The sequence below is a fragment of the Arachis hypogaea genome, chromosome 11, assembly GCF_003086295.3.
Source record: "Arachis hypogaea cultivar Tifrunner chromosome 11, arahy.Tifrunner.gnm2.J5K5, whole genome shotgun sequence".
NCBI classification, from domain to species: domain Eukaryota; kingdom Viridiplantae; phylum Streptophyta; class Magnoliopsida; order Fabales; family Fabaceae; genus Arachis; species Arachis hypogaea.
In genome coordinates this window covers 76,401,569-76,415,713 of record NC_092046.1, presented here as the reverse complement: position 1 = coordinate 76,415,713, position 14,145 = coordinate 76,401,569, and the positions used below count along the sequence as shown (strand labels likewise).

Here is a 14,145-nt window from a genome sequence, read left to right as displayed (position 1 = left end):
ATTTATGAAGAAAAGAAATGAATTATGTTTTGGGTTTGAAATAAAGGATTTTCTTTTGAGGAGTTTGGTGAATTTATAATATTTGAATTCCATTGGTAAAGAGAGATGATTTTGAGTCTTTGAAAAGTTAGTACACTTAAGAAAAAGTTTCATTTGATTACTTTTAATTTATGAAAGGGTTATGTTTTGAAAAGTATTTAGTAATTTAAAATAAATATTTTCTTGAGTCTTTTGAAAGAGAATTAAACTAGAAAATGGTTTTGAAATTGATTTGGGGGTTTTTGAATGAGTAAATATGAGTTTATGAAAGAGGAACGGGTTTAAAGTGACATCGTTTTGAAGGTTTCCGAAAATGTTATAAAAATTTGGATTTTGGTTTTAAAGGAAAATGATTTGAGGAAAAGTGATTCTTGGTTATGTTTAATTATGATTGAGCTATGAAGAGAATGATTTTGAAAATGATTTACTTGCAGTGGAGTGATTCCACTTGCTGCAATTGAGTGATTCTACTTGCTTATGAATTGTAGTGGAGTGATTCCACTTGCCGCAGCAGAGTGGTTCTGTTTGCCATTATTTGTAGTAGAGTGATTCCAATTGTCGCAGCAGAGTGATTCTGTTTGCTATTACTTGCAATGGAGTGATTCCACTTACCGCAGCGGAATAATTTTGTTTGCAAGATATACCTCTCTGGGTAGATGTAGTGGAGTGATTTCACTTGCTCCGGACATGTTGGATTTGGCTGTATAACTGACAGATGAGCTCATTGCCATAGGGCAGGCATGCATCATTTGCATTTGTGTGTATTGCTTAGGTGTGCATCTTGGATTTGGCTTGTCTATTTGAATAATTGTATCTATATGCTAATTGAACTAATTGATGTAGCTATTCTCTCTGATTGTGTATTCCTTGTATTGTTTTTATTGTGTTTGAACAACTGAGAGATCCTTTATGCTGGCGCGGGTGATGCTGGAGGTTGTTCCTGATGTTGTACTGGCTATAATTGTTCTCTGATTGTATTTGCCTTGTATTGTTTGTTGCTGGTAATTGATTCTATTTTGAGATTGAGTTTTGATGGTGATTTGATTTGAGTTAGGCCGGAGGCCGAGTTGATTTGAGTTGAGCCGGAGGCCGTAATGAGTTTCGATTATATGTTGAGCAAGAGGTTGAAATTAATTATATTATGAGATATTAATTGAGTTTTCAAATTCTTTTAACTAAAGAAGTGAGCTTTGAATTTTTGGATAATTAATTATTAAAATTTTGAATAGATTCATAAGATGAACAATAATCACTGCAATCGAAATTAGTTTTATTTATACGTATCCTCTTTTGACAAATCTTAAAAACCCTCTACTAAGAACCAGCAAGGACGATGTTCTCACCCCCTACAGACTTCTCTTTTCAGGAGACGGATGAAGAAGCTTGTAAACAGACCTTACGTTTTTGCTTACACAATATTGTTGTATTAGCTTAGTTATTACTTTTTCCTTGCCTTTGTTATTATTATATATTTGTAAGAGGGATAGGAATCCTAATTTGTATTGATATGCATGTATGTATATTTGTAAGTTACGTATATAAGAAGTCTAGTACGTTTAGTATATATATATATATATATATATATATATATAAGGATTGTGATTGATCTTTGGTTATATATGCATATTTGATTGAAATAAAAGGTATTTTTGGTTTTTCTTTTTAAAGAAAATAGCAATATGGTTTTAAGCTAAAGGCTCATATCTTATTATTAAATATATATGGAAGTCGTCGTAACATTCTCACTATCAGAGTGGCGCAGCCGGAAGCGTGACATTCTAACAGTAAGCGTGTTACAATGTTGCATATGAGATTGTGATTAGTATTGTTGCATATGAGAAAGTGAGGATGATGTCAATGACGAACTCTAATTTCTTGCCATTGTTCATCTTCCACTAATTTGTCATTCAACTCCTCACTGTCGCTCATCCCCTCGTTGCATCTCATCTCCTTGCTACTGCAAGCAACACCGTTGTCACTGCCTTCAGTGAGCTTCTACGATGTGGCTTTGATTTGAAGATTTGTCAGCGTTTGTCTCATCACCATCGTTCATCTCTCGCCATCACAAAAAACACCATTGTCACTGCCTTCAATGAGCTTCTAGGATCTAGTTCTCAATCTAGCTCATCTCCTCGCCGCCGCAAGCAATGCCATTGTTGTTGCCTTCAGCGAGCTTCAACAATTTGGCTTCATATGAAGATTTGTCGTCGCTCATTTCACCGCCGTCACTTATCTCTACACCATCGCAGGCAACACCATTGTCACTGCCTTCTATGATCTAATTTTCAATCTAGCTCATCTCCTCACCTCGGCAAGTAACATCATTGTTGTTGCCTTTAGCAAGCTTCTACAATTTGGTTTTACCATCTATGTCACTGCTAATAGGTAATCTACTTAATCTTCTTTGATTTTTTCCTTCCTCTTCATACTTTTAGATCTAGTTCATGCTCTAGTAGGAAGAAATAAAGAATGTTGGTTCTTTTTTTTGTTATTGTGTATTTTAATTTTCATTGATCTTTGTGATGTTGTTGTTGTTAGCTTGTTACTGCTGCATTTTCTATTATGTTGTTGTTTTTTTGCTTCTGATTTTATTTAGTTCGAGACCTAATTTGTTCTATTAAACTGAGTAATCTCATAATTTGCATCATTTGTCCGAAATTAGTACAACACAACACTTTGCTTTCTCTTCAAAAAAAAGTCACGCCATTGTAAAGGAAATGATTAGGTTTGGAGCAACAGTGCACACGTATGCAAGGAATGAAGCTCAGCTCACTACGTCTCTCATCTAATGAAATAATTCTGGTTTTGAGGTTACTGGATCTGTTTGCGATGTCTCTGTTCCTCATTAGAGGGAGAAGCTGATGGACTCTATGTGTTCTTAATTCCAAGGGAAACTCAACATCCTTGTAAGCTCTCTTCTTTCTCTGCATTTTATCTGTTTGATATTATTCCCCAACTAACACTGTTGTGTATGTTTTGAATTCACATTAATTGATACTTCAATACCAGTATAGATAAACAATGTTTGGACAAACATTAGAAAACCAATGAGAGAACTCACTACTTCAGAGCTTTCCAGACTAATGGGATACATACGTGTAAACAAAGAGGAAAATATGTGTAGAGGTAAACGTATGTGCATAATTCGAGTTGATAAATTTTCAAATAATAATAGGAAAAAAAACTTTAATATTCTTAAAGTTGAAACTTTCAAGGTACACTATAATTTGAAGGTGCAGGAGGATGACTTTGTTGGTTTAGTTTGAACTATTGTTAGTTTCAGTCCTGGTCATATTGCTTGCTTGTTAAGTGTAGGATTAAACCACAGATTATGTATAGTAAATGAATATGTATAGGATTTGCTTTTTTATTATAATTTTCCTAATACTAATAGTAACAAAAATTAATAAATGACATAATAAACTAATAGATAAAGCATTCACAATGCACCATATTTGGTTGGCTTATGAGGATGTTTTTGAAAATATACTTTTGTATGTTATTGTTCTTTCCAAAATAGTTTGTAAAGAAGAATATAAATTGTAAGTGCGGCAGGGAATGTTCAAGGATGTTAATGTATAAAAAATTAATCATGATCTGGGGCATCCAACGAAATAGGACCAAGATGATCTGCAACTCTTGCGGTCATCTCCTTCGCTACATCTACAACAACGACCCTCCACTCACTTATACTCCCGGTCAGTTCCACATGGGTCCCGGCTAGGTTATACCTCGTGCCCCTAGGTACCACTTCAAGGCCAAAGCACTCACAATTCTTCAAGATCCCTCTTAAGTCTTTACTCTTCCACTACTTCTTGCTCTTACTCTTCTGATTATGATAACATTTTTGTATATTAAGCTTTCATTATAATTTATAAAAAAATTAATCATGATTTGTATATGATTTGCATTTTTTATTGTTGAATGATATGTTTAATTGGGAATTTCACAAGTTTGAGGTTTTAGAAGAGATGAGGGAGCTATGATTAAAGGCAAGGCGTTTCTGTTTTGAATACAATTCTACTGAATTTGGATTTTCTATTAAGATATTATTTACTAGTGAGAATATTATTTACTATTCATAGCAACATCTTTCCTTGCTAGTTCAAAGTTCAAAGTCCATGAATTTATTTTATTCTTGTTGAACTGGGACTGTACATTATTTATAAGTAGTATAAGCAGTATTTAGTTTCAATTCTTTATAATATATCTTGAGGACCTCTTTTTGAGTAATTTCATAAGTGGTTTTAGAAGCTATTATATATATATTGATGCAGCTCATGTGTATGTACAGTGATTGTTTTTTTTCAATGAAATTAAATCTTGTTCATTACTTTAATTCTTCTCTACTTTTTTATATAAAATGCAATGCTTTCTAGATGCAACTTACTATTGTTTTGATACTTTTAATATATATACTTTTGATAGTTTATTCTTCATTGTTGTGTGATTAGAATAAAATTGTGCAAGACTTAATTAGATTGTACTTTAGCCATTTAGTCCATTTCTAGATGCAACTTGCTATAAAATGGTGAATATTTGCTCTCTATGTAGTTCATTGTTGACCTCATTCTATTTTCTATTGACAGGAAGGTGTCCAGTAACTTGTTCTAGGTTTGTACATCATTGGTTGTGACTTGCTCGGTGTGAGGGTTTCAACGAGTTCATACGTCCATATACAACAGTTAGCTTTGAAGTAATTTGTATAAATGAATATATTTTGATATACACTATCTATTATTCTTCTATCTTTCAATTTATAAAGGAACATGTCTGAAGAGTATGGATTTCAGATCTGATTGGGGCGGTCAAATAGTATACATCTCTTTTGTTATCTAAATTAGTATATTTATATTTACTGTTGTTCTCTTTTTCATACTCTGATAAATTCTTTCTCCTCATCTGAATATCTATTTTGGGTGTTGTGATTAGGGGGTCATATCCGAGGTTCCTGAGATCATACTCAGATGTGTTAGTCGAGATGAGGCAACTTTAGCTGTAGCTCAGAAGGTACATTTTCTTGTGCAGAGAATTTAATGATCAATGAAGTTTACTAAATGTTTGTTGTAACTTGGTTGCTTTAGTAGACCCTTTTCTTGTTGCTTCTTGATTTTTTTCCCTATACCTTATACTGAAGTTCAGTTAGGACGCAGGTTGGTTTACTAGGTATCTTCTAATTAACATGATTTATTTATTTATAATTAAATAAGAATGAGAAATGTGGATGCCTCATTTTCAATCTTATTTCTTTATTATAACACATACAGGTATTGGAGATTCATCCTACTATTAAATAGCACAAAGGGAAGGCCCTTGATTTTTGGTTAGAGACAGAGGACAAGTTTGTTTTATTCTAATATATGAAAGTGAGTTTCTTATTATTGGGTACTTTGGTACATAATTATATATGCGATTATATAGTATATAGTATATAGTGTTTATTCAGTAGTGACTTTCTGTGGCTGTGTCTTACTTTATTCTTTTTTATTATGTTTTTAAATTATATTTTTGTTGTAGTAATTGGATCAAGAGAGTGAAATTCCATCGCCAAAAGAGTTAGGAAGTAGGTCTTCTAGAACGAGCAACAGAGTAGTGTGAAATATCATGGAGCTTTTATGTATTAAGAGTTATATGTTAAGATATTTATAGTTAAAAAATGATGTTATGTTTGTTACTTTGTATAGGAGGTATTACTTTTGATTTTCAATATTAAAAAATCATATATTATGTTCAATACTTTATTTATGAGTTACATAATATTTTGTTTATGAATTATGATTTTATTTTATTGTAAAATTTTAATAAAAAACTATTTGTTTAAAGCGATAAAAACAACCGTAAAAACTGTCTTTTTAAGCGATAAAAAAATGCCACATTTATCCGATAAAAACGTCGTTTTAACCAATAAAAATGCCTCTGTTAGGGTAAAATGGCGATTCAAAAATATCCTTTTAACTTGGTAAAAATGATGGTTCAAAAATACCATTTTAGCCAACCAAAAATGTCGTCTTAACCAACCAAAATGCCGCTTTGTCAAGGTAACAATGGCAGTTCATAAACGCCATTTTAACCAACCAAAAAATACAATTTTTACCCTAAAAATAACAGCGGTTTGAACCAGCCGTTTTAACCAACAAGAAAACGCCTTTATTTAGAAATAATGGCGGTTTGAATCGTTGTTTTAACCTATCCAAAAACTGCCATTTTAACCCAGGAAATTATGGCGATTTCAGAAAACTGTCGTAATAGAATGGCGTCCAGAATTTACGTCATTTTTTAAAACCGCCGTTCTTGGTAATAATGGCAGTTCAAACCACTGTAAATACAAAAAACTACCATTTTTACCAGATTTTTTTATAGTGTAGGCGATAATGTTTGTGCCCCTCCAATAGCGTCACCGCTACCACCAATAATGCCACTGCCACTAGCGCACATCTGATCTTGGTACACTGTCATCTATAGCTCCGTCCACTGAAGCTGCTCCAACTCCCGCCTTCACTCCAGCCTAAGATCATCTGTGTCTATCATGCGTGAGAGGATCACCTGATACCTTTCTTTGAACTCCTGCACCTGCTAAGCCTGTTGGTGAAGGCTCTGCGTGAGGAGCAGCACGTGCTCCTCAAATCGACGCCACCCTCGGGATTGACGGGTTGACTGGTGGTAGAGGCGGATGATTGTCTCAATGTGGATGTGCGGAGGTTGTCGGCGAAGAATGATTCCAGCCCACACACGTAATTCTTGTATGGCTCAGATGTGACCTCGCGCCAGTCCCCATCAGGATCGACGACTGATGCAGTGGAGTTGTTGCTGTTGTCTCTAGTACACTGAGATTGCTGGATTGCAGCCTCCAATATCTGCATGTAGGACTTCTGTATAACACATTTTATTATTAGGGTTGTAGTTAATTTAAAAATGGTATATCACATGATGTTTACTCACATAATGATCCATGCCCGCTGGTCAGCAAATCTCTCCTTGTTCTCCTTCAACGTGTGAGTGTACTTGAAAGTCTCTGCCATCATTTCCTCACGATCCAACGACTTAGACTATACATTTTGAAACCACATGTTACGTCAAGTAATAATGATAATATATTAATACTAAACGAATTTAATAACAAAATAAAACAAGTTACTTACTAGCCTGGCCTTTGTCTTCATGAAAGTCGTTGACCCATCGGTATACTTTGACGACCTGACTGATGCCCTGTTAACTCTGGACGTACAGTGCCTTTTTAATGTCCGAGCGGAGCCAAATGATGAGGTAATCGGAGTGCTCACGTATGTCCTCCAACATCTGCTGAAGCCGCCTAGCCATCCAATAGTGGAAGATCTTTCCGACCATGAGATCGTGAGTCTTGTCCCATATAAATTTCTCCTGCAAAAAGAACATTTAGCATGAGTTAATCAAAATTAAATACATAATTAAATAAAATAGAAGATATAAACTAAGATTTGAATATGTTGAGTTTTTACCGCCCACTTCTGAAGCCATCGCTCTCTTGTCTCAGCTAGGATCTTCTTGTAGCTCAGCAATGGGTGGTTGTACATACTTGATGACATTAGTACACTCTTGTGTACTTGCATTATTATTTGGCGCAAACTAATCAATGAGAAACTTAAGATTAGTAGTTTACTAAAAAATTATTTGAAGTCATCTATAAACTTGAATTATAGAAATTTCGGCAATCACTTAAATAGCAACATCTATCAACAATCAACAACAATGTTATTAAAACTGGACCGGACCGGCCAGTTCAACTGAAAAACTAGTGAATCGGACCCTCTACCGGTCCGGTCTGATGTTTGGACCACATGAGGTAGAAAACCGGTGTGAATTGGTCAAACCCGATGTGAACCGGTAAAAACTGGTCGAACTCAATAAAGACCGATCCGACCGAACCAGTTAGGATTTAAATTTTACCAAAATGTTAGAGATGGGATTCAAACTCCTCCCCTCTAGAAAATTAAAGCTATTCATAGCCACCAGGCTATGATGATTCTCATTAATATGCATGCAAATTATAATATATATACATATCTTTTATCAAATAATTTACTTCTATCTAATTTATTTTAAATTTAGTTATAAATTCACATATTCTTAAATTAATTATATTTTTATTTAACAATAATTATAAACTCACTTATTTTTTTCTTTTCATAATTATATAATATCTATTAGTATTATTTTTTATTAAATACTTATAGTATATAATAGTGTAATCGATATAAACTAATTAATAAATTATTGAAATTTGAAAATAATAGTTATTTTAATATAAAAACAAAATAAAAATATTTATAATAGAGTAAAAATAACAAAATACTTATTGTTTTTAGTCCATATTATTTTAGAATAGCTTGATATTCTTAAAATATTAGTAAAATATGTATTTTAAATTTTAATTTTAAATTTTTGACATTTTTATTTTTTATTTACATAGTACCGAGTCAACCAGTGACCCACCGGTTAAACTAGTGACCCAGTATCCTAACCGGTTCGATCACCGGTTTGCATCTAACAACTATGATCAACAAACAAGAATCAAGAATCAAGCAGCAACATCCATCAATCAACAATAAATAGTTCAATTAATTAACATTAGTAATTTCATATATATGACATTATATGACTTAAGCAGCAACATCCATCAACAATTATCAAACACTTTCAGCAATTCAAAACCTACTAACCTAAATCAAACCTATCTTAACAACCTAAATTCACTAAAACTTGAAAATTAAGTGTAACTAAATTAAATTGACTAACTAAAATGGTTTGCATATACAGGAGTTAAAATAGTACTCATGTTGTCATCCCATCAGGCCAAATCATCATCCATGCGATGGAAGGTGGTGGAATGGCATCTGGTTGGGATCTGTGAAAGGATTTCGGCACCACGGTGTATGTCGCTGGATGCGGCGTTGTCGAGATAGTGGGCTACTGAGCAGATAAAGGCATCGTTGTCATAATAGTTGGCTGCTGAGCGGATGTAGGCGGTGTCATCGAGGTAGAAGGAGTCATGTAGTTGGGGTTAGGGACTATGATGAATGGCTAGTCCGGGGCACCCATTACCTGTGACGTCACTGGGGTAGTCAGAGTAGAGGAGGACGACTGAGAAGTCCCAGAGGTACTGGTATGCAAAATTGTGATCGTTCATTCCTTGGTAACGGCGTCAAAAACTTAATACACATGTTCATAATTTTAGTTCTTTGTCACAACTTCGCACAACTAACCAGCAAGTGCACTGGGTCGTCCAAATAATAAACCTTACGTGAGTAAGGGTCGATCCCACGGAGATTGTCGGCTTGAAGCAAGCTATGGTCATCTTGCAAATCTAAGTCAGACGGATTCAAATGGTTATGGTGAATTGATAATTAAAATATAATTAAAATATAAAATAGGATAGAAATACTTATGTAATTCATTGGTGAGAATTTCAGATAAGCGTATAGAGATGCTTTTGTTCCTCCTGAACCTCTGCTTTCCTGCTGTCTTCATCCAATCATTCCTACTCATTTCCATGGCAAGTTTTATGTAGGGCATCACCGTTGTCAATGGCTACATCCCGTCCTCTCAGTGAAAATGGTCCAAAATGTGCTGTCATCGCACGGTTAATCATCTGTCGGTTCTCGATCATACTGGAATAGGATTCAGTAATCCTTTTGCGTCTGTCACTACGCCCAACACTTGTGAGTTTGAAGCTCGTCACAACCATCCCTTCCCAGATCCTACTCAGAATACCACAGACAAGGTTTAGACTTTCCGGATCTCAAGAATGGCCGCCAATAATTCTAGCCTATACCATGAAGACTCTGATCTCATGATCAGCAGGCTAAGAGATATGCATTCAAGCTTGTTTTCATGTAGAATGGAAGTGGTTGTCAGGCACGCATTCATAAGTGAGAATGGTGATGAGCGTCACATAATCATCACATTTATCATGTTCGTGTGCGCGAATGAATATCTTAGAGAAGAAATAGGCTTGATTTGAATAGAAAAATAATAGTACTTTGCATTAATTCATGAGGAACGGCAGAGCTCCACACCTTAATCTATGGTGTGCAGAAACTCTACCGTTGAAAATACATAAGTAAAAATAGGGTAGACATGGCCGAGTGGCCAGCCTCCCATGGAGGTCTCAGAACGTAAAAGTTACATAATGTGTTCCAGAGATCTCTAACACAATAGTAAAAAGTTCTATTTATACTAAACTAGTTACTAGGGTTACAGAAATAAGTAAATGATGCAGAAATCTACTTCCAGGGCCCACTTGGTGTGTGCTTGGGCTGAGTATTGAAGCTTTCACGTGTAGAGGTCTTCCTTGGAGTTAAACGCCAGTTTGTAACCTGTTTCTGGCGTTTAACTCTGCTTTGCAACCTGTTTCTGGCCTTTAACTCCAGAATAGGGTAGAAAGCTGGCGTTGAACGCCAGTTTGCGTCGTCTAAACTCGAGCAAAGCATGGACTATTATATATTGCTGGAAAGCCCTGGATGTCTACTTTCCAACGCAATTGAGATAGTGCCATTTGGACTCCTTTATCTTCAGAAAATCCACTTTGAGTGCAGGGAGGTCAGAATCCAATAGCATCTGCAGTCCTTCTTCAACCTCTGAATCAAATTTTTGCTTAAGTCCCTCAATTTCAGCCAGAAATTACCTGAAATCACAGAAAAACACACAAACTCATAGTAAAGTCCAGAAATGTGAATTTTATTTAAAAACTAATAAAAATATACTAAAAACTATGTAAAAACAATGCCAAAAAGCGTATAAATTATCCGCTCATCACAACACCAAACTTAAATTGTTGCTTGTCCCCAAGAAACTGAAAATCAAATGGGATAAAAAGAAGAGAATATACTATAAATTCCAAAATATCAATGAAACTTAGCTCCAACTAGATGAGCGGGACTAGTAGCTTTTTGCCTCTTGAATAGTTTTGGCATCTCACTTTATCCATTGAAGTTCAGAATGATTGGCATCTATAGGAACTCAGAATTCAGATAGTGTTATTGATTCTCCTAGTTCAGTATGTTGATTCTTGAACACAGCTACTTTATGAGTCTTGGCCGTGACCCTAAGCACTTTGTTTTCCAGTATTACCACCGGATACATAAATGCCACAGACACAAAACTGGGTGAACTTTTTCAGATTGTGACTCAACTTTGCTAGAGTCCCCAGTTAGAGGTGTCCAGGGTTCTTAAGCACACTCTTTTTTTGCTTTGGACCTTGACTTTAACCGCTCAGTCTCAAGTTTTTACTTGACACCTTCACGCCACAAGCACATGGTTAGGGACAGCTTGGTTTAGCCGCTTAGGCCAGGATTTTATTCCTTTAGGCCCTCCTATCCACTGATGCTCGAAGCATTCGATCCTTTTTATTACCCTTGCCTTTTGGTTTTAAGGGCTATTGGCTTTTTGCTCTTGCCTTTTGGTTTAAAGAACTTTTGGCTTTTTCCACTTGCTTTTTCTTTTTCTTTCTTTTTTTCGCCATTTTTCTTTTCTCTCTTTTTTTTTCGCAAGCTTTTGTATTCACTGCTTTTTCTTGCTTCAAGACTCAATTTTTATGATTTTTCAGATCATCAAATAACATTTCTTCTTTTTCCTTATTCTTTCAAGAGCCAACATATTTAACCTTCATAAACCACAATATCAAAAGACATATGCACTGTTCAAGCATTCATTCAGAAAACAAAAAGTATTGTCACCACATCAAAATAATTAAACTAGTTTCAAGGATGAATTCGAAACCATGTACTTCTTGTTCTTTTGTGATTAAAAGAATTTTTCATTTAAGAGAGGTGATGGATTTATAGGACATTCATAGCTTTAAGACATAGACACTTAGACACAAGTGATCATGTAATAAGACACAAACATAAATAGATATAAAGCATAGTAGACGAAAAATAGAGAAAATAAACAAACAAGGAGATTAAGGAACGGGTCCACCTTAGTGAGGGTGGTGTCTTCTTCCTCTGGAAGAACCAATGGTGTTCTTGAGCTCCTCTATGTCTCTTCCTTGTCTTTGTTGCTCCTCCCTCATAGCTCTTTGATCTTTTCTAATTTCATGGAGGAGGATGGAATGCTCTTGGTGCTCCACCCTCAGTTATCCCATGTTGGAACTTAATTCTCCTAGGGAGGTGTTAATTTGCTCCCAATAGTTTTGTGGAGGAAAGTACATCCCTTGAGGCATCTCAGGGATTTCATGATGAGGAATTTCCTCATGCTTTTGTTGAGGTCCATGAGTGGGCTCTTTTGTTGTGCAGTCAAATGCTCTACTACTGAGCTATGGACCCTTGAGATGAATCTCTCCATCTCCCATGACTCGGAGGTGGAAGCTTTTGTCTTCCCTTTCCTCTTTCTAGAGGTTTCTCCAGCCTTAGGTGCCATAAATGGTTATGAAAAAACAAAAAGCAATGCTTTTACCACACTAAACTTAAAATGTTTACTCGTTCCCGAGCAAAAGAAGAAAGAAAGAAGGAGTAGAGGAAGAAAAATGGAGGAGAGAGAGAGGTGTGTATTCGGCCAAGGGGAAGAAGAAAGGGTTGTGTTGGGTAAAAATGAAGAAGGAATGAGGGGTTTATATAGGAGTGGGGGGAGGTTTAGGGTTCGGCCATCAGGGTTGGGTTTGGGAGGAAAATGAATTTGAATTTGTAGGTAGGTGGTGTTTTTAGGGAAGAGAGGAGTGATGTGAGTGGTTAAGAGGTGATGGGGAAGAGTGATTGAGGTGATTGGTGAAGGGTATTTGGGGAAGAGGGTTATGAAAAGGTGTGAAGAGAGAGAGTTAGGGTAGGTGGGGATCCTGTGGGGTCCACAGATCCAGTGGGGTCAAGGACTTAACATCCCTGCTCCAATTAGGCGTGCAAAACGCCCTTTATATGCAATACTGGCATTTAACGCCAGACTGCTGCCTGTTTTTGGTGTTAAACGCCCAATTGTAGCCTGTTTCTGGCGTTTAACGCCAGATTGATGCTTGTTTCTGGCGTTAAATGCCAGTTTGGTGCTCATTTTTGGCGTTAAACGCCAGACAAATGCTTGTTTCTAGCGTTTAAATGCCAGAATGCTCTTCCTCCAGGGTGTGCTGTTTTGAATGCTATTTTTCATTCTATTTTTGATTTTTCAATAGTTTTTATGACTTCACATTATCATCAACCTAAAGAAAACATAAAATAACAATGGAAAATAAATAGATATAGTTAAATAACATTGGGTTGCCTCCCAAAAAGCGCTTCTTTAAAGTCAATAGCTTGATAGTGAGCTCTCATGGAGCCTCACAGATGTTCAGAGCATTGTTGAGATCTCCCAACACCAAACTTAGAGTTTGAATGTGGGGGTTCAACACCAAACTTAGAGTTTGGTTGTGGCCTCCCAACACCAAACTTAGAGTTTGACTGTGGGGGCTTTGGTTGGCTCTGCAGTGAGAGAAGCTTTTCATGCTTCCTCTCCATGGTTACAGAAGGAGAACCTTGAGTTTTAAATACAAGGTAGTCCTCATTCAGTTGAAGGACCAACTCTCCTCTGTCCACATCAATCACAGCTTTTGCTGTGGCTAGGAAGGTTCTTCCAAGGATGATGGACTCATCCTCATCCTTCCCAGTGTCTAGGATTATGAAATCAGTAAGGATATAAAGGCCTTCAACCTTTACTAGCTCGTCCTTTACTAGTCCATAAGCCTATTTTCTTGAGTTGTCTGCCATCTTTAATGAGATTCTGGCAGCTTGCACCTCAAAGATCCCAAGTTTCTCCATTACAGAGAGTGGCATAAGGTTAATGCCTGACCCCAGGTCACACAGAGCCTTCTCAAAGGTCGTGGTGCCTATGTTACAGGGGATTAAGAATTTACCAGGATCCTGTTTCTTTTTAGGTAAAGTGTGCTGAACCAAGGCATTTAGTTCCTTGATGAGCAATGGAGGTTCATCCTCCCAAGTCTCATTACTAAATAATTTGGCATTCAGCTTCATGATTACTCCTAAATATTGAGCAACTTGCTCTTCAGAAATGTCTTCATCTTCTTCAGAAGATGAATAGTCATCAGAGCTCATGAATGGTAAAAGGAGGTTCAATGGAATCTCTATGGTCTCTAGATGAGCCTCAGATTCC

At 36.1% G+C, this 14,145-nt stretch overlaps 1 long non-coding RNA gene across 1 annotated transcript; it reads left to right on the top strand.

Moving 5' to 3' along the window:
* The first annotated feature begins 3,564 nt into the window (after positions 1-3,564).
* LOC112722251 (uncharacterized) lies at positions 3,565-5,778 on the top strand. Its single transcript, XR_011867616.1, has 5 exons — positions 3,565-3,783; positions 4,629-4,735; positions 4,972-5,049; positions 5,307-5,405; positions 5,557-5,778. It is a non-coding gene; the product is annotated as an uncharacterized lncRNA (long non-coding RNA).
* The last annotated feature ends 8,367 nt before the right edge of the window (positions 5,779-14,145 follow it).